Source organism: Triturus cristatus, chromosome 7 (assembly GCF_964204655.1).
Source record: "Triturus cristatus chromosome 7, aTriCri1.1, whole genome shotgun sequence".
Taxonomy (NCBI): Eukaryota; Metazoa; Chordata; class Amphibia; order Caudata; family Salamandridae; genus Triturus; species Triturus cristatus.
The window spans coordinates 934,492,221-934,518,515 of NC_140590.1; the positions used below are offsets into that span (position 1 = coordinate 934,492,221).

At 47.3% G+C, this 26,295-nt stretch overlaps 1 protein-coding gene and 1 pseudogene across 7 annotated transcripts in view; both read right to left on the minus strand.

The window, feature by feature from the left end:
• The window catches only part of LOC146810867 (RUN and FYVE domain-containing protein 1-like), a 516,661-nt gene that overhangs the window by 467,618 nt on the left and 22,748 nt on the right, over window positions 1-26,295 (minus strand). The gene's annotated exons all lie outside the window — the stretch shown is intronic.
• LOC146810868 (fascin pseudogene) lies at window positions 7,559-8,357 on the minus strand (annotated as a pseudogene).

The following is a 26,295-nucleotide window of genomic DNA, read 5'->3' on the forward strand; positions in this document are numbered from 1 at the left end:
GGCAAAGTACCTGCTCAGCTATGGAGGGAACAATTCTATTACAGGACCGGAGGCTTCAGATTATGCTTCTCTTTCATTTACTGCAAACAAACAGCAGCCAATAAGATCCATTATAACAATATAACACAACATTCCCAGAATGCTTAGTGTGAAAAGAAAACAGTCACCATAGAGTCTAGCTCTATATAACAGTCCTCAAACCGGAACACCTCCTCTTTCTTTGCTGCTCCTCACAGAGATAAGTGCTCGATTTATATCTTGCTTTGTCTCTTGCTCAGTTTGTTTATGTGTTTCAACGAGTAAATTTGCAGCCTTTATTGTTTACTACTTTGCATTTTGCTCTGTGGCTTGACTCGGCGCGCTCGATTTGTTTTCTACAGCGCGCTGCGCTCGCGCGCATCTGCGGCCGATTGGAAGGTGGCGGTTCGGTTTTTAAGACGCTCCTCACCTTCCGATCGCCGTCTCTCCTCTGCCCGGTCAGTTTTGCCGCATTACCGGCAGCGGGCGGTGCTTTCCCTGATTCAAGCCTGCATACCAGCTGAGCCTCGCGTAGCCCAATTGGGCTACGCGACGCCTACTTCATTTCCTCCTCGCGCGTCGAAACTACAGGTTGTTCCTCCGTGGTACCCTTTGACAGACGCCTTGCCCAGGCTGTAGAAAGTGGCAGGCCCCCAGCTGTGTGCAGGCTGGTAGAAAAGTTTTGAGGCTCTGAATGCCCTGGGGGTTTTCTGATTACAGCATTGCTGAGGAGCACAGTTTTTCTTACTTTTGAAAGTGACTTTGCACCAGGGTTGCTCCCCCTTGACTAATCCCCTTGGGATTCATATATATTATATATATATATTTTGGTCTTGACTTCTCCTCGGTGGACATGGAAGACTGGGCCTACTTTGAGGAGGATGAATATGGGTACTATGAGGAGGAGCATGCCCCCCTCCTCGAGGACAACCTTGTACAGGCTTTAGACACCTCTGTCCAAGATTCCATCACGAAGGCGGTGGAAGTGGTGGTCCCTAAGACCGTAAAAAAAGCCTTGGCTGCGGCACTGAAGCCTATTACAGCGCAGCTAGAAAACTTTTGCGAAGCGCCATGGCTTACTGCAGCAAGATACCGCGCATGCTTTTACTTCCTCTGGGGGTAAATCTAAGTCTTCCAAAGCTTCCAATTGGCCACATGCCCAAACTATCACCACACTACCCCCTCCGTTGGCCAGAGATCACCCATATTCGGGGGCTTCTAATCCTCTACCCGCTGCACCCAAGGTGGTCACAGATACAGATACCGACGGACACGGACTCCACCAGTCACACTATGTCCCCCAAAAAGAAAAAAGCCAAGAAGTCGGTGGTACGCCCTCAGTCTCCCCCAGTCTATCAGCCTTCTACCCCCTTTGACTTCAATCCACAAGATATAGTGCACCCCAGGTCTTCTGATTGGGCCCCTCCGCCGGAGGTGGCGGACTACATCCATCAAAACTTGCGTCGTAGTTTCGACAGAGATGCTAGGAACCGCCTAAGATCTGAATGCCCCTGTCGGATATTCCAGACAAAGTCGCGGAAACCCCGGATATTGACCCTAATATGTTGGCTTTCTTGAAGAGTTCCAGAAGGATCCGAAGAAAGGCATCGATCGCGCATGGCGCGGGTGCCAAGACAAGTTATTAGACACCATCGGCCCGTTGTCTAAGATCTTGGAGATGGCTCTGGTGGCCAAAGAGTCTGGAGCATTGATTGACCCTGACATACTCGCAGGTTGGACCCAACGAGCTATCTGTTTCTTAGGCAATGCAAATTAAGCCATTTCAGCCGAGCGCAGGAAATCTCTCCTGATGCGCATGGACACTAACTTGACGGAGTTTGCTGGGGCTGAACCGGGTCCCCTGGCAGACGGCTTGCTGTTCGGGGACCATTTTGTGAAAGACGTCTCCAAATACGTAGGGACTTTCACTAGCTTAGACCAGGACCAATCGAATATCAAAAGAGTATTCACTACTGGCCTTTATGGAAGGGCCGGGCGAGGCAGGGGCCGCTCGCCAGGCCGCCAGTACCACCAGGGTCCTGCGAGAGGTGGCTATGGCGAAGGCCGCGGAGACTTTCAGGACTCTACCAGAGGCGGAACCTTCTATCCCACGAGATGCTCCAACCGTCGTGGTTTCCACCGAGGTGGCCAGAGAGGAAACTCCCGTCCTCAAATTATGTCAGGTAAGCCCAATGCCTTTGTCGGTTTATCCACTGGGGGGTTGGATTCGCCATTTCCTTCACAATTGGCAGGCCATTACTCAGGATGCTTGGGTTCTTCAAACAGTGCAAGGCTTTCACATAGACTTTTATCAAACTCCTTTTCAAGGGTCTCCTCCCACTCCTCTATATATTTCCCAACAAGACCTCCTCTATATTTTTCCCAACAAGACGTGCATTTTATAGATCAAGAATTAGACGAGTTGCTGCAGAAGCACGCAGTGGCCTATTGCGAGGACGACGGTCCGGTGGGCTTCTGCAGCACCGTCTTCCTCATGCAAAAGAGGGGTGGAGGTTTTCGGCTGGCTCTCAATCTGAAGGGGTTCAATTGCTTTGTTCTTTACCGTCACTTCAAGATGGAGGGTATCCATTTTCTGGCGGATCTCTTGAGGCAGGCGGACTGGCTAGTCCGCCTCGACCTCAAGGACGCATACCTTAAAGTGCCCATATTTCCTCCCCATTGCAGATTTCTACAATTTCTGTGGCGCAGCAGGCGCCTAGAATATTTGGTCCTACCTTTTGGTCTTTGCTCGGCTCCGTGGTACTTCACCAAACTCCTGAAGCCGGTGGTAGCGCATCTCCGGGAGCAGGGTATACGTCTCATAATCTATCTCGAGGATCTCCTGGTTATGGCTCCCTCGGCGCATCTAGCATCCCTTCATCTTCAGATGGCGAGGTCGCTACTAGAGAGTCTAGGCTTTGTAGTGAACAAGGAGAAATCTGTACTAATTCCGACGCAATCCCTGGAGTTCTTGGGGTTTGTGATCAATATGCAGTCAGCACAATTGCTTCTGCCCAAGCAGAAAATCAGGGACGTGAAGAAGGAACTGAGAAAGACTCTGGACACGCAGGTGATGTCACTGAGGGCGATCGCTCGTCTGGTGGGCCTACTGGCATCATCCATACAAGCGATATTCCCGGGTCCTTTACACTATCGAGCCCTACAGCGTCTGAAAATCAGACATCTCCAGAAGGGCCTCTCTTATTCAGACCTCATCCCACTCACGGAGGAAGCCCGAGTGGAGATTCAATGGTGGTTGACCCATGTGGAGGCATGGAACGGTCGGGCGATCTTCGGATCTCACCCGAGGTGATCATAGAGTCGGATGCCAGCAGGTCGGGCTGGGGAGGCCTCTGCAGAGAGGTGACTACAGGGGGCAGGTGGTCTCTCCAGGAGTTGGAACTTCATATCAATTGTCTCGAGCTCCTGGCGGGCTCATTTGGGATTCGCACCCTCTCCCCCAGGAAGGTTTCATGCTGTGTTCTGTTGCGAATGGACAACATTTCAGCTGTAAGCTATATCAACAAACTGGGGGGTACCAGATCCCCGATGTTGGCGGAGATCGCCAAAGACTTTTGGCATTATTGCCTAGCGAATCAGATATCGGTGATTGCGGAATACATTCCGGGGCGAGACAATGCGGTCGAGGATTGGCAATCACGCCATTTGAAGGATTACAGCGATTGGAAGCTTCATCCACCCTATTCACCAGATCCAATCTCTGTGGGGTCCCTTCCACACAGATCTTTTTGCCTCCAGACTGAACTTTCAGTTGGAGGCGTTCTTCAGCTAGTGGCCGGACCCCTTAGCGAGTATACTTCCTTGTGGGATGTTTCAAAAGTTTTGAATCTGTTTGATGCATGGCCTAATAATTAATTATTAGCTCGTAAACAATTGTCAGCTAAGCTAGCCATGTTGTTATGTTTATCCTCCTGCCGCAGGGTGTCTGATGTTAGAGTGCTTGATTTAGAGGGTAGGATTTTTCCCCTGAAGGAGTGTCCTTTGTTATCACTGCACGTACCAAAACTTTTTCCAGGTCTATAGATTACAATGCGTTTCCTTTGAATGAGAAACTTTGTGTGGTCAGATGTCTTAAGGTATAGGAGGATTGTACACGATCACTTCGCCCTTCTGGTTGTTCCAGGTTACTTATTGCTTTACAAAAACCATTTAAACCTGTTACTTCCGCTACTATTGCCAGATGGCTGAGATGTGTTATGTCAGAAGCAGGCATTGACATTAATATGTTTGGAGCACATTCAGTTAGAGGTGCTATGGCCTCCAAGTCATTCATGCTTGGTACCAGTATACACGATATCATGAAAGCTGCCGACTGGTCTTCCAGTTCTACTTTCAAGCAATTTTATTATAAACCTGTGGGCGATGTAGCCTCTGGTGTTACATAAGCGTTAAACTAGCATAATCTGAAGCCTCTGGTCCTGTAATAGAATAAAAAATTAGCTAGCATTCGTGCCAAGAATTTTCAATTCTAGTAAGGACACGGAGGCGAAGATTATCCCACCCAGGTAAAACAGACTAACTGTTATGATTCATAATGTCATGTTACGCACCCTGATTTACCAGTCGATGACAATTATTACGAGTATGACATTTCTGTTTCAGGCGCTGATCAGAAAGGAGATTAGACCATGGTGGGGTCCTCGGAGGAGTTGGTTCGACAATCTTCACTCTCCAGTTCTACGGTTCCTGTGGTTTCAGCATCATGGAGTGGTTTGGATGTTTTGCCGTTGTTTCTCGGACTTATACTAATAGACTTGGACTCTGCTCGATTGGGCAAAGAAAGAGGAGGTGTTCCGGTTTGAGGACTGTTATACAGAGCTAGTCTCTATCGTTACTGTTTTCTTTTCACACTAAGCATTCTGGGAATATTGTGTTATATTGTTATAATGGATATTATTGGCTGCTGTTTGTTTGCAGTAAATGAAAGAAAAGCATAATCTTCGCCTCCGTGTCCTTAATAGAATTGAAAATTCTTGGCGCGAATGCTAGCTAATTTTTTATTCTTTGTTTTCTCCAGACTAAGAAAGGCTGCCAGGGAGACATGGATAGAGATTCCTAAACAACCTACGATTGCCCATACATTGGGGGTTGTAGGAGTATAGACTTGCAGATGACACAATTATGACTTTGGACTGGGCACTTCAAACACATTGCTTACAGGTTCTAATAGTGGTTAAAGAACGCTGGGAGTAAGATTTTAAAAGGCTATATTGGATTTGGAATGACAGCAGGCTTGGGTACAAATTAAGCCAGCTTCCTGTATTGCTAGGTGTAAGGTCAATGAAGTCAAATCAAATACATACATAGAATCTATCTCAACCCAAAAGTGCCAAGAAAAATAAATCAGTAAAGAGGGGGTGACTGTCACAGGTGCAGGGCAGTAGATGTAGCTTTCATCAATATAATGGGGTCATGTGCTATAATGGATTACTGGAGACATGTAAACCAGGGGATTCTGGGGTGGATGGACCGATGGTGCAAAAGACTGTAGAACAATGTATCTTGTGGATTTATAGGCTGAGAAAGAAGAAAATTATGTATAAATTAATGAATCCACTTCTGTTACTGGGCAAAAGACATGTGTCTTTGCACTGGCTCTAGCTAGGTACCCCCGTGCTGGAGAAATGGCTTAGGAACGTCCATGAATGGACAGTGGCAGAGGAAATGCATCTGTTGCCAACTAGAATGGATTGTAAAGCTGGGCACTTTGAACAGTTTGATGAACTCAGTGGCTTCTACTTCCAAAGATTTAGGGTTTGCAGACATGAGGTGGGAATTATTGCATCCTTGCTCGTTTGGTCCCATGGCTAGAGAGGAAGAATAATTTGTATATACTTGTGACTCCCAGATTCAGGCTGGTGTGAATTATGATTTTTGTTTCAAATCGTGTTGACACTGTCATTATAAATCGATGAAAATGGTGAATAAATACTTTTTAGAAAAAAGTAAGAGATCCACAAAATGAGATCAAGATTCTTAAGTAGACCATTAAGTAAGCAAGAGCTATTTAGGAAGCATTTAAGGTATGCATCAGAGTACAATGCCTCATAATGACCATACGACTGAGGGATTCAGTGAGTATCTGGAATGCTGCAAATGATAATTGGAATGATGAGCAACAAATGAGCAGCTCAAGCAGCCACCTCAAAGCAATAAAACAACTGCAGACAAGTGTACAACGAAGCAGCAAGAGCTCTTGAAAATGTTGAGAATCGCACATATGGTGCAAGACAATGCAGGAAGGGAGGTACTTTGGACAGAATAGTCTCAATACTAAGATTCCAATGAATACTGCAAATCAAGCAAGTGGTACATTACAAGAGGTCTGTGGACTTTTCCCATTAAAGTCTAGTCAATAAAGGAAGCTACTGAGGCAGAACAAAACGGCATATGCGTTCATAGACGTCATCATAAGACAACATCAAGGCTCCCTAACATTAACAAGCATTTGCAATGCATTAGGTCTCGCATTTACGCGAGTTTGAGCTATTGACATTGCAAATAACAATGCCTATTGGCATTGTCATTTACAATGCCAATAGCTTTAACTCGTGTAACTGCGAGACCTATTGCATTGCAAATGCTTGTTTTCTGTGTTGTATAGCGCGACCCGAAGGTATTGGACCACATTACATGAGCACCAGTTCCTTTACACAAGGACACACACATTCATTGCTTTGGTAGGCACGGAGATGAAGTGATTTGCCCAGAATCACTGGATGTTGAGCCGACACCGATATTAAAGTTTTTATCACTGCAGGCTGTCATAAATGAAGTGTGCAGTCTTCTATAACCTGACAAAGTTTCCCTATTCTTTACAACAATCATCGTACAGTGGAGTATTTGTTCTCACACTGCAGCGCCATGTTTGTCCATGACTTGACTAAGAAGATTAATCGCGTAGATGAAGGCCGGCTCTCAGCCACTCTTGAAACACCCACCAGGGCGCGCGCCATTGTTCCGCTTGTCATCGGTTCCGCCTTTGAGTTCGCGGCGCTGGACGTATCCTCAAGTGTTCTTGTTCAGGTGTCGTGTTGACAGACCAGTGTGTGCCAGGCTCGGATGGAGTACTTCCTAAGCGTCACATGTGCACGGAGCAAGCCGTACTGCGTATGAAACAACCTCTGAATTGTGCCACACACCTGCATAGTCTGTTTGTGCATTAGGTGACGGTCTTAAAATACAGTGGCTTTGAACATCTCCTAGGTATGAACGGACTCGACTTGTTTGAAGCCAACAGTGAGCAGCACAGCACCGTTCTAACTATAAATAGGCATTGACAAAGCCAGCAGGCTTGGCTTTCACGTGGCAATGCGTGTAAATCGAGGCATTCACTAATTAAACAAGTTTTGTTTGGTAGTAGCCAGTGCTGTATAGAACATGCGATCGCGAAAGCGATCGCTTTGTTGTATGAGAGCAAGAGAAATAAAACCAAAAATAACTGCAGCGCACGTGAGCATGCAGGAAGCAAGCGATGACTGGGTAATCACTCATTGTTCTGACAAAAAATATGCTAGCTTCAGGAGTCCTCAGCGGTTGTAGGATTAAGTGGAAGAATCGTGTCCCCAGTCACCAGCTCACCTTGCCGGGTGGACACGTTCCGGTCGTTGCCCGCCTTGAGCACCACCTGCGGGTAGCTCTGCTCCAGCACGAAGAGCTCGTCCTTGCCGCTCTTGCTGGACTTGAGCGTGCCGCTGGGGCCCGAGGGCGCCAGGTAGCGGCCCTCGCACTCGCGACAGGCCACCTTGCCGGCGCGGAACTCCAGCCTGTAGCCGGTAGCGCGGTCGGGGGCGTCGCACAGGCCGCCGTTGTGCGCCAGCAGGCAGTGGTCGGCCGTCTGCACGCTGTAGCGCTGCTCCTCAGGGTGATGAGCGCGTCCACCCCCAGGGCACGGCGCGCGCGGCGCTCAGGTGTGCGTAGCGCTTGCGGCTCAGGCTGTAGAGGTTGACCTGCGGGTGAATGGCCAGGTGCACGCTCCAGCGCTCGCCCGTGCCCATGGTCTGTGCGAAGCAGCTGATGCGGTCCTCGCTGCCGCCCAGGTAGCGCCTCGGACTGCAGCGACCAGCGGCTGTCGTCGTGCGCCACGATGGCGAAGCGGCACTCGGGGCCGGCTCCTCGGCGGCCAGGTAGCGGCCCAGGTGGCTGCGCAGGAAGACGGACGTCGAGTCCTCGGGCCCCTGCTCCAGCGTCCAGATCTGTTTCTTCTTCATGCTGGTGGCCGAAGCGTTGATCTTGAAGCCGAAGGTCTCCGCCGTCAGGTACTTGTTGCCGCAGTTGATGAGACCGAACTGGATCTGCACCGAGTAGTTGGTGGTCATGGTGAGGGGGCTGCTGGGCGCGCTGCTGCTGCAAAATGGGGGAGCGAGGTGTGTGTGAATGTTAGGATGTACGTGCACCCTCGTGGATGTCCTGTTTCTATTATGTGCACCCTCTCCACCGAGCAAACCCCTTCTGCTGCTGCCTGCAGAGGAACCAGCAGCCCCGCTCTGCACCCTGACAATGCCTGCTTAACACAAGCATTGGCAAAGCCAATAGGTCTCGCCTTTGAGACTATTGGCTCATCCATTGCATTTGAATCATGCTCTATAGCCTGGGCATTGCAGACTTTGCCAATGATAGGTCTGGCAAAGTCTGCAATGCCCAGGCTATAGAGCATGATTCAAAGGCAATGGATGAGCCAATAGTCTCAAAGGCGAGACCTATTGGCTTTTCCAATGCTTTTTGTACAGGGGGGGGCGGCGGCGGTGGCGAGGTGTGTGTGTGCGCGCGCGTTAGGCAGCAGCGGATGCGGTGAGGGGGTCGGCAGCGGCGGGGTGTGTGTGCGCGTGTGTGTCTGTGCGTCTGCGCAAGCGCGTCCACAGACCCCGATCGCTGCGCGTGCCCCGGTCTGTCTCCCTTGAGAGGCATCTCGGCGACAATAGGTCTCGAGAGCGAGACCTAAAAAGGATGTAGCACCTTCAGATGAAAGCGATAGATAACTGCTGTTGGGTGAAAGCACTGTCTTGAAATAGGACTCTTTTGTAAAGATGACAACGTACATAAGTTCGTAGAAGTTCTCTCATTTCTCAACGGGCATGGAATCCGTTGATGTCACCACCACATGCTCTGTGACATCAACAGGATTCCATGGCCCATCATTAGGCCTTAACACTTGTAACGACGCCTTGTGATCAGTTCTCAATATGACTTTTCTACCCCATATGAACACCCAGAAATGATTAGCGGCCGAGGCTGCTACTAGTGCTTCGCTCTCAATGACTGAGTAGTTTTTTTCTGCATCAGTCAACACGCATGACACAAAAGCCTCTGTTCTTTCTGTACGTGCATGTGCTTAAGATAAGACTGCACCTATGCCATTCGCAATCGCATCAACCGTGACAATTTTTAGGCCAAATTAAAATGGAACTAATAAATCAGCTTTAGCAATGTCCATTCTAAGTTGCTCAAAAGCAAACTGCTGGACCTTTCCCCGCTCAAATGTATTTTCTTTTTTCAACAAGTACCTTGACGGACTAGATTTCCCAGCAAAATCCTTCACAAACTTTGAATAATACTCTAGGAGCCCCATGAATAATCTCAACATGTCCTTGTCACGAAGAACTTGTGCATTCACAATTACGCTCATCAAATTAATCTTAGGCTTTATACCTTCGCCAGTGGATCAAGTGCCCTAAGTACTCCACTTCCCTAACTAAAAACTTGAACTTGTCTCTGCGCAGAGTCATGCCTGCTGTAGCTATACGTTTTAACACCTTGTACATTACCCTGTTGTACTTAGCTACATCTTTTCCACAGATTAGTAGATCATCCTGAAAGAAAACCACATGTGTAATCCCAGCCAACAAGTGTGTCAGTCTCTGGAACACACTAACAGCTGACAAGAGCCCAAAAGGTAATCTGTTGAATTGAAACACATCTTTAGTGGTGAAAAAGGGCGCAGGGACGTAGAATTCCTATAGCCCGACTTCCAGGACATATTGTTTGGAATCAAGGATAACAAGTTTTCATCTTTATTTTGTCCTTGGGACAAATAGGCCCAACCCCCTGTAGCACAAACCCTTTGGCTGGTAGATTACAATCCGGCATTATTGATCAGGGAAGGGCATTGTCTGCAGTTAAGGTAATATTTGTGTCCATATGTTAATGCTGTTGGAACTTGTATTTATGGTTGATAAATACAAAGCCATTTTTATTAGGGTGAGCGCTCAAAGGAAATGTTGTAAGCTCGGACTACACTACGGACAGGGGTTCCAGTATAAAAATGTGTATGCGCGTTTACAAAGTTTAACAATATGAGGCTATGTATATTGCTTCCAGGATGCGCTCCGATTAGATGTAAATATATGCAAAAGCATGATTGATGATTGTTTTCTTTCAATATTCATAAAAAAATACAGCTAGGAAAAATAAATATACTGAACTACTTTACATTTTTAGATAACATTTTTTCAAGCATCATTTAGTAAAATGTGTTGATGCATACTAGCATTTCCATAAAATATTCATAATGGAAAATCAGTGTAACCTGTTTCAACAAAATTAAAGGAAACATGTAAATAAACAAGCATTGGCAAATCCAATAGGAAGTACACGTTTTGTCCATCGGAGTCCTGTTTTGACTTGGATTTGGGAGAGAAAGAGAGAGAAAGAGAGAGAAAGAGAGAGAAAGAGAAAGAGAGAGAAAGAGAGAGAAAGAGAGAGAAAGAGAGAGAAAGAGACAGAGAAAACACATTTTAATAAAAACCAAAGGTCTTGGTTAATGCCAGACCTAAATAGGAGCCCAATTCTTAAAGAAAGTCACAAAAGTGCACCCATGGTATATGTCCTTGCATTAGTACAGATTTACAGCTTCCATGAATTCACAAGAGTTTATGTAAGTAGGTCAGGTAATCGTACTCTGAGAAAATATTTGTGAACTGCATTTTAGCTCGGGCAAATATGAATGTGTATATTTGCTCATGCAAAAATCTGTTGAGGGGTAACAAGTTCACATTCCCACCAGCCACTTTTCTCCCAACCCTGGAAGTTTTACTTCTGTCATTGTCAGGACTAAATATCCAACCTTTCCCTGTATGGGAAAATAGACAAGACGAGCTGATGAAAACCAATAAAACACTCAAGTTAGTAGGTTTGCACTGACTCAAAAGAGCATTCCAACCGTGGGGATCTATTGCCTACCATTACCTCCAGCCCCAGAATGTAGATTTGCGGAAAAGTGGCAAAATAAGGGAATTGCTATTATTCAAACCCTACTATGGTATGTGCACTGGCATAATCAGAGAGGCTATATCAGAGTTATTCTATAATGAGATTGATGGCATAAATTGACGCTGCACTACCTGCCACCAAAGGGACAAGTGGATTTTGTTACAGGACAAGAAGATTTAGGAAGCAACCTGTCCAATGGACAAGTAGATATTTTATTAATTTCCAAACCCTGAAGGCCGTCAAATGCTTCGAGTCTCGATGCAGTTTTACCAAGTGATGGGGGCTCCTAAGATCTCATTCGGAAAAGTATTTGCAATTTGACAACTGAAAGATCAGTTTGTTAATGTTGGGCAAAGGAAAACAGTCCATCACCACAGGTTGGTTTAGACTGCGTAAATCCACACACATCCTAAGAGAAGAGTCTGCTTTCTTGGTGATAACCACAGGAGACACCCACTGAGTTGCTTCCATGGGCTCAATAATTTTGCCTTTGAGCATTTGATTAATAATAGACTTAACTTCTGCACAAGCTGCTAGTCGTACCTTCCTAAGGCAGTGCTTTACTGGAATCAGATTTTCTCTCAAAACTATTTTGTTCTGATAGTCTTTGATCTCACCAATTCTATCCTCAAATAGAAGAGAAACTCTTTTGTACGAGGCTTTGAAATCACGTGAGGAATTACCTTACTTTCCACATTTGTGACACTCTCTACCAATGACAAAACAGGCTCTGAGACATCAACAGGATTCCATGGCCCTCAATAACAAGACCTGTAACTTAAGAGCAGTGCTTACAATAAGTCCACAATACAGAAATAAAATGTGTGGTGAATGGAAAAATTATGACCTACTCGCCTTCTGGCCTGATGATCTGGGACCACCACCTAAAGTATCTAAGGAAGTAAGAAACCTCAAAATTACCATGGACTCCAAGCTATTAATGAATGCCCAAGTGGACAAACTAGAATGATCAAGCTTCATTACTATAAAAACTCTGCAATACATCTTCCCCCACCTGGGATTTCCACACAAGGTCCAGGCTACTATCTCTCTTGTTCTGTCTAAACTCGAGGTACAGGCTACTATATCTCTCTTTTTCTGTCTAAACTCGATTACGCCAAGAGCCTCTACCACGGATCACCTTCAGAACTCTGCTACCACACTACTCTTACATATAAAGCCAAAAGCCCACCTCTCTCCTGCCTTGAAAATCCTACATTGGTTACCAGTTGCCAGAAGATCCACATTCAAGCTGCTCTGTATCACCCTCAAAGTGATACATGGAACAGGACCGCTCATCAGGAATAAAATCACCAATTATATTCAACAAAGGAACCTCTGCTCTAGATTGGCACCTCGCCTCAAAATCCCACCACATTAAACAAGCATTGGCATAGCCAATAGGTCTCGCCTTTGGGACCTTATAAGTGTTTAGCCATGCAACACTTGAAGTTGTTGCACCAAGGATATTGTGCTGGATAACTAAACACTTATAAGGTCCCAAAGGCGAGACCTATTGGCTATGCCAATGCTTGTTCTTTTTGGATAACATTCATCCCAGCGCAGAAATCTGCAAAAAAAATAATAAATAGTTAAAGGTAATTTGCAACCATTTTATTGTTGAAAACGATGTATGATATAAGTGCAATGTACATTAATGTAAAACCTATAAATAGTAGCGCTGCAAAAGATAAACATAGGGCTTCTTCCCGCATGGTTTCTTGTTAGAGATTGGCACCTGCCATCACACACAAGCGCTTTAACAAGCTGCCTCCTCCTCTATGAGCTGCACACAAGAGCTAGGAACGGAGCAGCTTCTAAAACCGGCACCTACCGGAAGAGGAGGGTTGTGCTAACCCACCACAGAAAGTGGGTGTGCTGCGGCCACTGAGGTCTAAAACCCACGAGTTCTGGGATTTCAGGACTTTCAGATATCCTCACAGTCACATATGGTGAGGTGCTTAATAACATCATAAAAGACCAGTCTCTTTGGGGTGTTGGGTTGAATGGCGCTTATATAGTTAATGACACCTCGGTCCACGGCTTTGTGAACAAGCTTAACGAAAACATAACGCAAAGACAACATGTGCCACAGGACTAATCTTCCCTCCCATGAAAAGAGTAGGTATCGCTTGGGAGGACCAATGCTGCACGCATCTATGTCTACTTGTATACCGAAACGAACAAAACAGTAATATGCATGAATAGTTACATAAAATGAATGGTCCTAGTTTGATACAATTTAAAGTTCACCAGTGTTTTCAATTTTCCAACTACCACTTGAGAAATCAGAGGCAAAGGAAATGCATGCATTACTAAAAGAGACACGCCTGGTTATACAGGAGCTTAATGAAACACCACCAAGAAATACAATGAGACAGTCACATTCAATTAAACTGAAAAAAAACGAAATGGAAAAAAATAGTTTTTGCAAATTGAAAACGAAACATTATGGCAAACCTGTGAAGGATAAAAATTGGTTTTGGAGTTTCACACATCGTTACAACCGGCAGCAGCACAGACAAGCAGATGCATTCTCGACCACAAATGCAGACTTGTCCCTAAAAGATGAAAGGCTCTAAAGCGATTTTGACCAGAAGCATGACAAAGCGCAGGTAAATTCTACGAGTATGATCAGCTCTCCAGTTTTCAAAACTTTCAGTTTCAATTGGAGAGCTGCAGGAAATTAAGCAGCTGGTATCAGTTGATATTCGCTAAATATGACACATTTCCTCAAAGTAATGGCAATTCAACAGAGTTGTTTCCATCAAATTCTTTATTCGTAACTTCTTTTTCAACACGATAAAAAGACCGTAGCCAACGCGTTTCGTCCTCTCGGACTTCTTCAGGGCAAAAAGCACATTTACTTGCGGTCTGTACTGTAATTCAAAGAGTACTGTGTCCCTTTTCAGGATTCGATAAAATCTGATTATATCTTAAATTAAAGTGCACGGTTACAATCCTCACTATATACTGGATTGCTCGATTCTCATGGTAGATGGTCAGTCAGTCTCAGCCTTCCTCCGTTTTTGTTCCCCGAAAAGTTTCAGAGCTTAGGTCGTCCTGCACAGTAGCGTGGCGTCCGTCTTGATTGACCCAGAAAATGAGCAGGAAAAATGGCTTCCAGTTAAAGTGGAATCAAATAGATAAAGAGAAAATAGTCCCACTAATTCTAAATAACAATATAGAGTCTGTAATGAGCTGTCTGGATCCCGATAACACCCACGATCAAATCACCTCCATTTTTTGTATTCTTCTTGGCGAAGTAAAAAAGACACGGACATGTGCAAAACAATCTAATGTTGCCCCGCCCATCTGATGGTTCAACCACTCCTGCACTCAGTCACTAAAATCTCTGCATAAAGCCCTGAACTCACGCCCACGAAACAGTGTTCTAATAGAATCTCTTAGGAAAATATACCTGGGAACCAGGAAGTTAAGGGAGAGAACTTTGAGAGAAGAGGCGTGGAAAAAGTTAGAAAAGGCAGCAATTTTTAAGTCTGGGTGTGATTTCTGGTAAACAATTAACACCCCGTTTTTTAAAAACCATGAAGATCCCACACTAGACGTTCATGTGGGAGAAGACGAATGGGTGGCCCATTTTTAGCAGGTTTTAGGCTCAGGGGAGAATGGAGCAGCAGAAGATGCACTTGTATCCCTCCACATGACAAAGCATTTGACATTCTCTCTGGTAGAGATACAATCGGGCCTGGGCAAATGTAAAGGTGGGAAGGCCTCGGGCCCAGACAGAGTCCCAATTGATCTATTTTTAACCCATCAGGACCTGTGGGCCACCCTTCTCATGAATGTGCTAAATGCAGTAGCAAAACAAAAACAGCCCCCTACCGACATGGTCGACTAGTATAATAATCTTGATTTTTAAAAAGGGAGATAAGAAGAACTCCCAGTACTATCGACCAATTTCTTTATTGGACACAACAGCAAAATTAATGGGGCGTCTATTACTACACAGGCTGGAGAAGTGGGCCAGTGTCAAGAATTCCTGTCATACAAGGGAAACACGCCCTTATGTAAACAGGAGAGCTGTTACATAACTCAAGGAAAACACGCCCTATAAAGGGAGGAACCGGGAGGTACAAGGCTGTCGGATATTGTGTTTACACCGACGTACCTGCTTCGTGAAGAGCAGTGTTCCGGAGTGGTGCTCCAGTAAGGCAAGAACGGAGGTAGGTCGAGTCGTTACTCCCTGGGCCGTGTCTTTCCCCATCGTCACCTGTGAAGGACCCGGAAGCTCTACCGGTCAACCATTGAGCTTCGCTTTTTGACTCGGCTGAGTCCAAGCGCAGTGGCGCTTTTGCTGGTTGGAGTCGTAACTCCCAGCCCGACCAGAGACACAGGGACTGCCAGCTGTAACGCACACCAGGAGGTGTTTGCCGCGTTACAGACTCGGAAGTCCACAGGATCGATCGAGCGGCTGCTCTCGGTTTAGTCTTCTTGCTTGTGATTGGGGTATCGGTGACGCATCACCAGGAGGTGACTCCGCGTCCCGGTGCAGTCTGAGGAAGAGGTTGAGCGGCTGCTCCCTTCAGGTAGAGATCCCGGCTGGGTGTTTCCCTGACTCCTCGATTCTCCCCAACACTCTTCGTGCCCCTCACAGCCTACCGATTGGCATTGTCGGCCATTTCATTTCTGCCCTCTGTTGGCATACGCCGGGATCGGCGTATATGCAGAGGACGGTTAGGACCATCCGTGCTGTGGGCTGGTAACGTACTTAGCCTGGAGGATTCCAGTGACTATAACTTTTGTTTATTCTTTGTATTAGTTTTGCCTTCATTAAAAGAACTAACCCTTCACAAGTGGTTGCGTCCTCATTGTCGTGTCTGTTAAACGATCCTGAGACGTTCAGGGCGTTACAAAATATCCGACCTTAATAACACTAACTGTCTCCCGGTCGATAACAGACATGGCAACACTTGATGATGTGCTGGCTGCTTTAGCGGCCATGCAAGTTGAAGTGGCTGCCTCTAGGCAAGAAACAGCCGATGTAAAAGCCAGACTGGATGCTATCCAATTGGACCCGCTCACGCCCAGCACCTCCCTCACGAACCAGACCCCTGCGGTAGTAGTGGAAATGCTGGTAGCCATCCCCTTGGCAACACCAGAGAGGTACAGTGGGGATCCTAACACAGTGCAGGTATTCCTCACACAAGTGGCGCTACATGTATCGTGCAAACCAAAGGCGTTCCCCACGAGTCAGGCTCGTGTGGCTTTCCTTATATCCTATTTGGCTGGAAACGCGGCACAATGGGCCGTACCTCTGGTGAGCAGGGACGACCCCCTCTTATGTGATTGGGGTGCTTTTCGCGAGGAATTCCTGAAGGTATTCGACAGAAGGGCTGACTCGTACACGGCGGACCGTGAAATGCTTGAGTTGAGACAGGGATCCAACGACCTGGTGCAGTATCTCAACGCGTTCCGAAGGCTGGTTGCGGAAACCAAGTGGCCTGTTGCTAAACAGACGGCGCTCTTCCATCAAGGGCTGTGCGATGAGCTCAAGGACGCCGTGGCTCATATTGACCCTCAACCCAAGACATGTGAGGGCCTTATCAACCTGGTATTACGGCTGGAACATAGGCTAAGTGAAAGAAAGGGGGATCATGGGAGAAAAGGAAAATCCCTTCCATCCTATGTGACGGTGGGAAGTCCTGAAACTTCCACCGCATCCAAGGGAGAACCCATGGACATCAGCGCAATACGAGCGAGCCTCACAGCCACGGAGAAAGAGTCACGCCGTAAACAAGGATTGTGCCTATATTGTGGCAAAAAAGGCCACTACGTACGTGAATGCCCTGCCAAACCGAAGACGTCACGTTATCGGGCCAACCGGTCGGTAACAGCCGTGGTGGACATACCGGCGGAAAACTAGAGGACTCCAAGACCAGAGAAGGGGCATCTCGGAGTCACTCATCCATCCCTTCACTTTCCAACTCGGTCACTAAGGGACAACGACACCTGTTTATCACGGTGCACGTGGGAGTGCAAGACCAGTGGATACCCGTTGTGGCCATGGTGGATTCAGGGGCCACTGGCATGTTTATGGACCACAACGAGGCATGCAGGCTAGGGCTAGTGCTTCTTCCCAAAGCAGTACCCGAAGACGTCTATGCGGTAGACGGAAGGCGATTGGTGACGGGGCCCATCGGACAGCACACGGGGGTCCTTCCGATGAGATATGGGAGGAACCATTTGGAACAAATCGATTTTAACATCATCCGAGCGCCCCAATATGGCTTCATATTGGGATTGCCGTGGCTACAGAAACACAACCCCTTTGTGGATTGGCCAACACATCGCATCGAAATGACGTCACCGTATTGCATCCTGCATTGTGGAATAAGAACGGAATCCCTTGACGCAGATGAGAGCGGGAGTCAGACGGTGGCTACAGCGGCAGAAAAAGATGTGGCTCTCCCCCAGGCTTATCACAGTTTTGAGGATGTATTTGATGAGGTGAAGGCGGAAGTGCTACCACCACATAGACAGTTTGACTGCCAGATCGACCTGGTGCCAGGGGCCAGCGTTCCCAGCGGCAGGCTGTATGCCCTGACGGAGCCTGAAAACGTGCATCTCCGGGGGTACCTGGATAAACTCCTCAAGCTAGGATTCATCCGCCCGTCCAAGTCTCCGGCCGCCTCGCCACTCTTCTTCATCCCGAAGGCTAATGGGGAGCTGAGAGCCTGTGTGGACTTTAGGGCATTGAATGCGATAACCATAAAAAATCGGTACCCCTTGCCTCTCATCAGTGTACTTCTGGAACAGGTCAAGAAAGCTCGTATCTACACCAAGTTGGATTTGAAAGGGGCATACCATCTGGTGCGCATGAGGGACGGAGACGAGTGGAAGACCGCCTTTAAGACCAGGTTCGGCCTTTTTGAGTACCTCGTCATGCCGTTCGGTCTGTGCAACGCCCCGGCAGCCTTTCAGTACTATTTGAATGAGGTATTCAGAGAGGAGTTGGATATCTACGTGGTCGTATATATCGACGACATCCTCATCTATTCGTCCAGTGTGGAGGAGCACGTACACCACGTCAAAGCTGTGCTCCAAAAGCTGAGGGAAAACATGCTGTTTTGTAAACTCAGCAAGTGTGACTTCCACGTCACATCCGTGGAATTCCTCGGAGTGATGCTGAGTCCAGAGGGACAGGAGATGGCAGAACGAAAGATCAAGGCGGTGAAAGAATGGCCGGTGCCCCAAAGCGTGAAGGACGTCCAAAGTTTCATTGGCTTCGCCAACTTTTACAGGCGGTTTATAGATGGATTTTCAGGAGTGGTGGCCCCAATCACACAGCTACTGAGGAAGTCCAAGGAGTTTGTCTGGTCCCCTGAAGCGAACAAAGCCTTTGAGGCCCTGAAAAGCGCCTTTGGTAAGTCGCCGGTGTTGGCTCACCCCGATCCGGATCTCCCCTACGTGGTGGAAGCGGACGCGTCGGATGTGGCGCTGGGGGCTATCTTGTCCCAACGCAACCACGACACAGGGGTGCTTCATCCCGTTGCGTACATGTCCCGCAAACTCAACGACGCCGAACGCAACTACCATATTGCGGAGAAGGAGCTTCTCGCAATCAAGGACGCCTTCACCGAATGGAGGCATTGGTTGATGGGGGCAAGACATGTGGTATCGGTGTACACGGACCATCGGAACCTACAGTTCATGACGGCCACTAGACACCTTTCTCCCAGGCAGCTGCGGTGGATGATCTTCTTTGCGGGGTTCAACTTCCGCATCACATATCGGCCGGGGACGGAAAACCGGAAGGCGGACGCCCTGTCCCGTCAATCTGCAGTTAAGGAACCATTGCCTGCAACCGAGCGTTCCATCATTTCCCCCGAGGATGGTATTGGGGGTTATCCAACCGGATACTTTCCTGAGGGGAATAAAGAGAGGGATCAGGTCATTCGCATGGCGGAGGTGGCTCCTCAGTCACAGAGAATGGCAGCTGAAGGACGGGATACCCCTGAAGGGCAGGTGCCTATTGATACCCACGCCTAGGCTAAGGAAACAAGCATTCATCTGGTGCCATGACTCTCCATGCGCAGGTCATTTGGGCTTTGAAAAAACGGTGGCTAGCATGGGACGGCATTTCTGGTGGCCAACCATGAGAGTGGATGTCAGGAGGTGGGGACAGGAGTGTCCTATGTGTGCTACCATGAAGGCCGACCATGGCCGAACCCAAGGGCTCTTACATCCTCTTCCGACCCCGGATAGACCATGGGATAGCATATCACTGGACTTCGTGGTGGGCCTACCGGTAGACCAGGGGATGACGGCAATACTGGTGGTGGTGGATTACTTGACGAAAATGGGGCACTTCATCCCCTGCAAGAGAGTCCCTACGGCCGGGGAATTGGCGTCACTACTCCTAAAGAATGTGGTACGACTGCATGGATTACCTGGGGTGATCGTGTCGGACCGGGGGTCGCAGTTTACTGCGCAATTCTGGAAGACTTGGTGCACTGCGCTGCATGTTAAGACCGCCCTGTCCACCAGCTACCACCCTCAAACGGACGGCCAAACCGAGCGCCTGAACCAAACGCTCAAACAGTATCTGCGATGTTTTGTGGACCAGGGCAGGGAAGAATGGGTCGACTTGCTATGGGTTGCAGAGATAGCCTATAACAACGCCACTCACAGCTCCACACAGTCATCTCCGTTCTATAGCAACTATGGCCAACATCCCAGGTTCTTGCCATTTCTACATCCGTTCAGAGAGGACAGGATTCCCGCCACAGCGGACAGGGTGGCACACATAAAAGACACGTTGATGCGCTCAAGGGCTGTCCTAATAGAGGCCAAGAGAAGATACAAGGCTGCGGCAGATAGGAAGAGAAGGCCCGGGCCACTGTACCGCACTGGAGACTACGTCTGGATATCCACAAGAAACATGAGGTTTCGAAAGAACAGTGTGTTCCATCCCAAGTACATGGGCCCCTATCGAATTACCAAGTGTATGGGTCCCGTGAACGTGAAGGTGTGCTTGCCGCAGTCATTGCGGATACACCCTGTCTTTCATGTATCATTGCTCAAACCAGCACCCTCCAAGCCGTCTGGGACACCTAGGCCGGTATGCGTGGAGTCGGAGGTGGAGTATGAAGTGTCGGGCATACGGGCGTCCAAATGGCGCAGGGGGAAGCTGTGGTACCTGGTTGCGTGGAAAGGCTATGGCCCGGAGGAGCATTCATGGGAACCGGCTGAAGGGGTTCATGCTCCGCGCTTGGTCTCCTTGTTCCCTCGGCGTTTTCCTGCCAGCGCTGGACCCGTGGGGAGCCGCTGAGAGGGAGGATGTACTGTCAAGAATTCCTGTCATACAAGGGAAACACGCCCTTATGTAAACAGGAGAGCTGTTACATAACTCAAGGAAAACACGCCCTATAAAGGGAGGAACCGGGAGGTACAAGGCTGTCGGATATTGTGTTTACACCGACGTACCTGCTTCGTGAAGAGCAGTGTTCCGGAGTGGTGCTCCAGTAAGGCAAGAACGGAGGTAGGTCGAGTCGTTACTCCCTGGGCCGTGTCTTGCCCCATCGTCACCTGTGAAGGACCCGGAAGCTCTACCGGTCAACCATTGAGCTTCGCTTTTTGACTCGGCTGAGTCCAAGCGCAGTGGCGCTTTTGCTGGTTGGAGTCGTAACTCCCAGCCCGACCAGAGACACAGGGACTGCCAGCTGTAACGCACACCAGGAGGTGTTTGCCGCGTTACAGACTCGGAAGTCCACAGGATCGATCGAGCGGCTGCTCTCGGTTTAGTCTTCTTGCTTGTGATTGGGGTATCGGTGACGCATCACCAGGAGGTGACTCCGTGTCCCGGTGCAGTCTGAGGAAGAGGTTGAGCGGCTGCTCCCTTCAGGTAGAGATCCCGGCTGGGTGTTTCCCTGACTCCTCGATTCTCCCCAACACTCTTCGTGCCCCTCACAGCCTACCGATTGGCATTGTCGGCCATTTCATTTCTGCCCTCTGTTGGCATACGCCAGGATCGGCGTATATGCAGAGGACGGTTAGGACCATCCGTGCTGTGGGCTGGTAACGTACTTAGCCTGGAGGATTCCAGTGACTATAACTTTTGTTTGTTCTTTGTATTTTATTTGCCTTCATTAAAAGAACTAACCCTTCACAAGTGGTTGCGTCCTCATTGTCGTGTCTGTTAAACGATCCTGAGACGTTCAGGGCGTTACAGCCAGGGAGAAAACATAATGATAGAAGCCCAATATGGATTTCAAGACGGCAAAGGTTCAATTGATCAGTGTCTAAATCTGAGCCTAACAATTGACAAGTACACCAGAGCTAAGGGGGGTCAAATCTTCTTGGCATTTATGGACCTCAGTACCGCTTTTGATTCCGTGTCCCATACTAAACTTTGGGACCTAACAGACTCCATGGGGATCGATCCCGCTATAATAATTTTTATTTGCCAATTATATGCCAATGCTAAAGCATCAGTTTGCTCCAGCAAAAATGGGGAATGCACTCGCCCCTTTATGATCAGCCCCCTTCTTATTCTCCATTTACACGAATGGGGTTGTGGAAGCACTCAGGGGGTCAACGATGGATGTAACCGTTTTTGATGGCCGCAGTGTGCCGACACTAGTATATGCGGACGACGCCGTCCTGATTGTCAGAACAGGTTTGGCCCTCCAGCGCTTAATAAGGGACTGTTTAGCCTTTATGGCCTCATTAGATTTACAGGTTAATGATTCGAAATCCTTTATTCTTGCACCAAGGCAGGTCGTGGGTAAAAACAAATCCTTCCTTTCATAGTGGCACTCGGAATTTGGAGTTTGTAGATTAATTTCCTTATCTTGGGGTTGTTTTCGATAAGTCACAGCTTTGGGCAAAAAACGGTTGACAATAGGGCTCTAGTGATGAAGAGGAGCGTAGGGGCAATCACAGCCTTCACTAAAAGGCTGAGATTAAAACCTATTGAAACAATCAAAATAATTTACCAAGCTAAAACAGTCTCCGCTGCCTCTTATGGGGCAGGCATTTGGGGTATGGCATCTGTAAGCCTACTCAAAAACCTAGAAGATAGTTCTGTCAGGGGTATAGCCTCTCTCCCTTAGTCCTCTCCAAACTATACCTGCCACCTAGAGTTAGTTGTGCCCTACCTGACTGACAGTATCAAGCTAGCTCCAATTATGTTGTTGCATTCAGTATGGCGCAGGGACATAGTGAGCCTAATCCAATTGATTATAAAAGACTGCCTTAGTTCAGATAATTGGCAAAAAATAGCGTGGCTACATTATGTGGGAAAGACCCTAACTGACATAGGGCTCAACAACTTGTTTGAGAACCCTCGCACTTGCCAGAAAATCTCTAAGCTTGAACTTAAGTCCTTCTACTTGAAAAAGGTCTCGTTTGATCGCTATGAATCCAACCGCCTAAAGAAATGGGGGTATTTGTTGCTACAGAATAACCAAATTTTAGAGGGAGGGATTTCTTATCTGGGAATTAAAAATAACTCCCAGCACAGACACATTTTAATCAGATTTCAAATGAATTTAATACCTCTGCTGCTGGGTTTTCCTGCCAATAAATGTACCCATTCTGACCTGGTCTTGTTATATGGTTTCTAAGCAGTCTGATCTCCACATTGTTTTATTTTGTGCTTTTAATAATTATCCTTGTGCAAGGTATATTATCCCAATCCTAAAAAGCTGTCATTTTAAACAATCTCAAATAGCACTTTATTTTTTTAAATCCCTTCCAGATCCTTTTATATTTTGTTCAGTCGCTATGTTTTTATGGGCTTATATCAACACTAGGAAGACTCTGCACTTTAGTATTGAATGTAATTGACATGGCTCTTAAGATCAAGAACTTTTACATGGACAGTCTCTTTTGCGCTGTATTGATCTGTAGAAGACACTTAGCTTTATACCTGTTATGCTGGTGTCATTTCCCTTATACTATTAGAACCAAATCATTTACTCATTACTGGAGTAGTTGTGCTAACTGGTACAAGAGGACTACTGGCTTTGACTGATAATTGTATTTTGCTCAAGTGCACTCCGCACCCTTGTACAAAAATGGATTTGCTTTTTATGTTTCGGACTGTTTTTCTCTGAAGCTGTATTTTATAACTTTTAATAATCATATGTGCTGCTAATGGTTTTACTCAATTCAATCAGGTTAAAATGATCATAAAAGCACAGATAAATACATAATCATAACATTTTAAAATCAGCAAATAATTCATCATGGATTCCAGAATAAAGACCCTATTACAATAAAATCATTTCATATACTAAAAGCTGTACAATGAAGTTATCGCATGACAAGCTCAAGGCTCTTAGCGCCCCCCCCCCTCCTCTTTCTCATACAGGCCCATAAGAATGTAGCTACCGAATAGCAAACCAGGGGGTCAGGTAACGATTTTAAGAAATATAATGCCACCCGGCACTGGTTAATATTCCCTTGCTTTAAAATTGGTTTAAGGTACTCATTCCTTTCTTTCTCATACAGCCTGCAAAATAGAACTAAGTGCAATTCAGTTTGTGGTGAGAGGTTATCACATGGGCACACACTTAAACCCGAGTGGTTATATGTTTTTTTAAGGATAACCTAACATCACAGGGATCATGTTCATGCGGAACCTCAATAATATAAATCTATGTTGCGGCCTGGTGACATTTACTAAATAGGAGTACCCCCCCTCTATTAGTGGAGGGTTTTGGCGGTATATACAGACTGCGTGTTTCTCTCTATGGAATTCCTTTCGCTTATACTCAGACATCAGCGAGAACATGTTGGTAACCTTTTGTTTGGAAACCTTTCTAAAAGCCAGTGGGTCCTTAAACAGTTAAGGGAGACCCATCTCCTTTAGTGCTGACTCCACATAGCTAAGCCACCAAGACATCTTCCACTTATCCATGCTTAAGCAGCTCTTTATTATTGTTTGAGTAAGTGTCACTGTGACTCTCCGCCAGATTGAATGCCATAGAAGGATTGGGACTAGATGTATTGAGTCTGAGATGTAGGCCAAACCCAATTCCAAGTGTAAAATATAATTTGAGGAGGAGAGAGGGAGGCCCACTATGGATTTGAAAAAATTATTCTTGGTGGTTTGCAGTAATGTTGGTGCTACCACACCCAACACACCAGCCCCATAAGTTGCTGCTGCCTTTACTTTAGCCTGGTAGATGTTTTTTATTGGTAGTAAAGGTCTTGAGCCCAGTTTTTGGGCGAAAGATTTAACAGCTGTGGTAACTCTCTCCATTACCAGCTTCCTTCCTTCCACCAACTTTGACCAGGATAGGTCTTTATCAAAAAGAACCCCCAAATAGGGAAAGGATTCCACCACCTCTATTCTTTCAGTGTCCGCATGCAGATACAGCGTTTTGTCTCTTTTTAGTTTGATTTACCTTCAATTGTAATGAGTCCATAAAGGACATACGTAGTTATCAGGCGTTGTAGGCCAAGTCCTGTTCTGGCGATTAACACTGTGTCGTCCGCGTAAGCCAGTATTGGTAGCGGTTGGGAATCAAAGACGGGGACGTCCCGAGTGGCCACGGTAAGTGCTTCCTCGACTCCATTTGTATATATGGAGAATAGGAATGGGGCAAGGACGCAGTCCTGCCTTACTCCCCAGGCAATTTTAAACGGGCGCGTACAGTCTCCATTCTTGGTATAGCGGACTGATGCCGCGGCGTTTAGATACAGCTGTCTAATGAAGTTTAATATGGCTTGGTCAACCCCCAACGTCTCCATTATATTCCATAGCTTAGCATGGACCACGCAGTCGAACACAGCAGTCAGGTCCATGAATGCCATGTAGATCTTTTCGTCCTTCATTCCGGTGTATTTTTCTATGGTCAGTGCTAAATTCAAGCACTGATCCACAGTAACCCTTCCCTGCTGGAAACCATACTGGGCCTGCATTAAGATGTTATTTTCCTTAGCCCACCCCTCTAACTTGGAGAGGAGGAGGCGGCCCATGAGCTTCGAGGTTGTATCCAGCAGGGAGATTGGTCTAGAATTCTTTGGGTTGGCCCATCTCCTTTTTTAGGTCGAGGACTACCGGTCTGCCGAAGGCAGAACCGGAAGTCGGAAGATTTAATGTTTTCTAGAGTGGCTATTTAGCCCGCCTCTCTTTTTGCTTCTCCTCCATTGGCTGGCTTCCTAAACAGAGGCCAGCCATTGGAGGAGAGAGCCGTCCCTCCAAATAGGCTCCGTCTTTTTCAGATTCGGGGGCGTGTTCCTTGCTGTTCTTTCCACTTTTTAGCCACGCCCTTTTTAGGTGTGTTTTTCTCTCCTCCAGCCAATGGCAAGAGGAGAGAAAAAGTAACACGCCCCCGAATCCGAAAAAGCCACTGCGTTTCTCCGAGGCATTTCTGCTTCGCCTCGGAGAAAGGCGGTGGTGTCTCCTACTAGCTCCATCTGACCACATCCAGGCTTACTCGGGCCCCGGGGGCTGCAGAAATCAGCTTAATTGGCTTCGGAGTTTAGATCGGCTTAGTGTGCTGGTGAGTAGCTGGTTCTCATGGCTCCTTCCCAGCACTTTCCTTGCCGTGACAGAGGAGCTGTTGTCGATTACGTCTGGCTGGCCACACACCCCCTCTCACGTTGTTTTGAACAGAATTTGCATTCTGAATGGCGCCGGGGGCCGAATCGCACACCATTGCCACTGTGCCACTTTGTGATGTAAAAAGTTGAATGTGGCATGTAGCCGCGAGTTTCCGCCTGCTTCCTCCCTTTCTCACTGCTTTTTCTTCGTTCTCTCTTCTCTCCCTCCAACTTTCTCTTTTCGTGTCTTTCTCTGTCTCACTCCGCGTCGGAGCCCGATGATGAAAATAGGTTCCGGTCCACATCCGTGTGTTCTGTGCGCTACTGTGGAGGTATTTGTACCTTCAGGTCTGTGTGTCACGTCCACAGCGTCCATCCCTTGTGTGCGTGTTCTGCGCCTCTGTGTGTGAGGTACAACTGTAGCTTCAGCGCGCTACGCAAACTGTAAACTTGTGTTTATATCACGTGATTCATTTTAAATGTTGTAGATTATGTTCCATGTACCTGCACGAGTGACTGTGTTTGCCT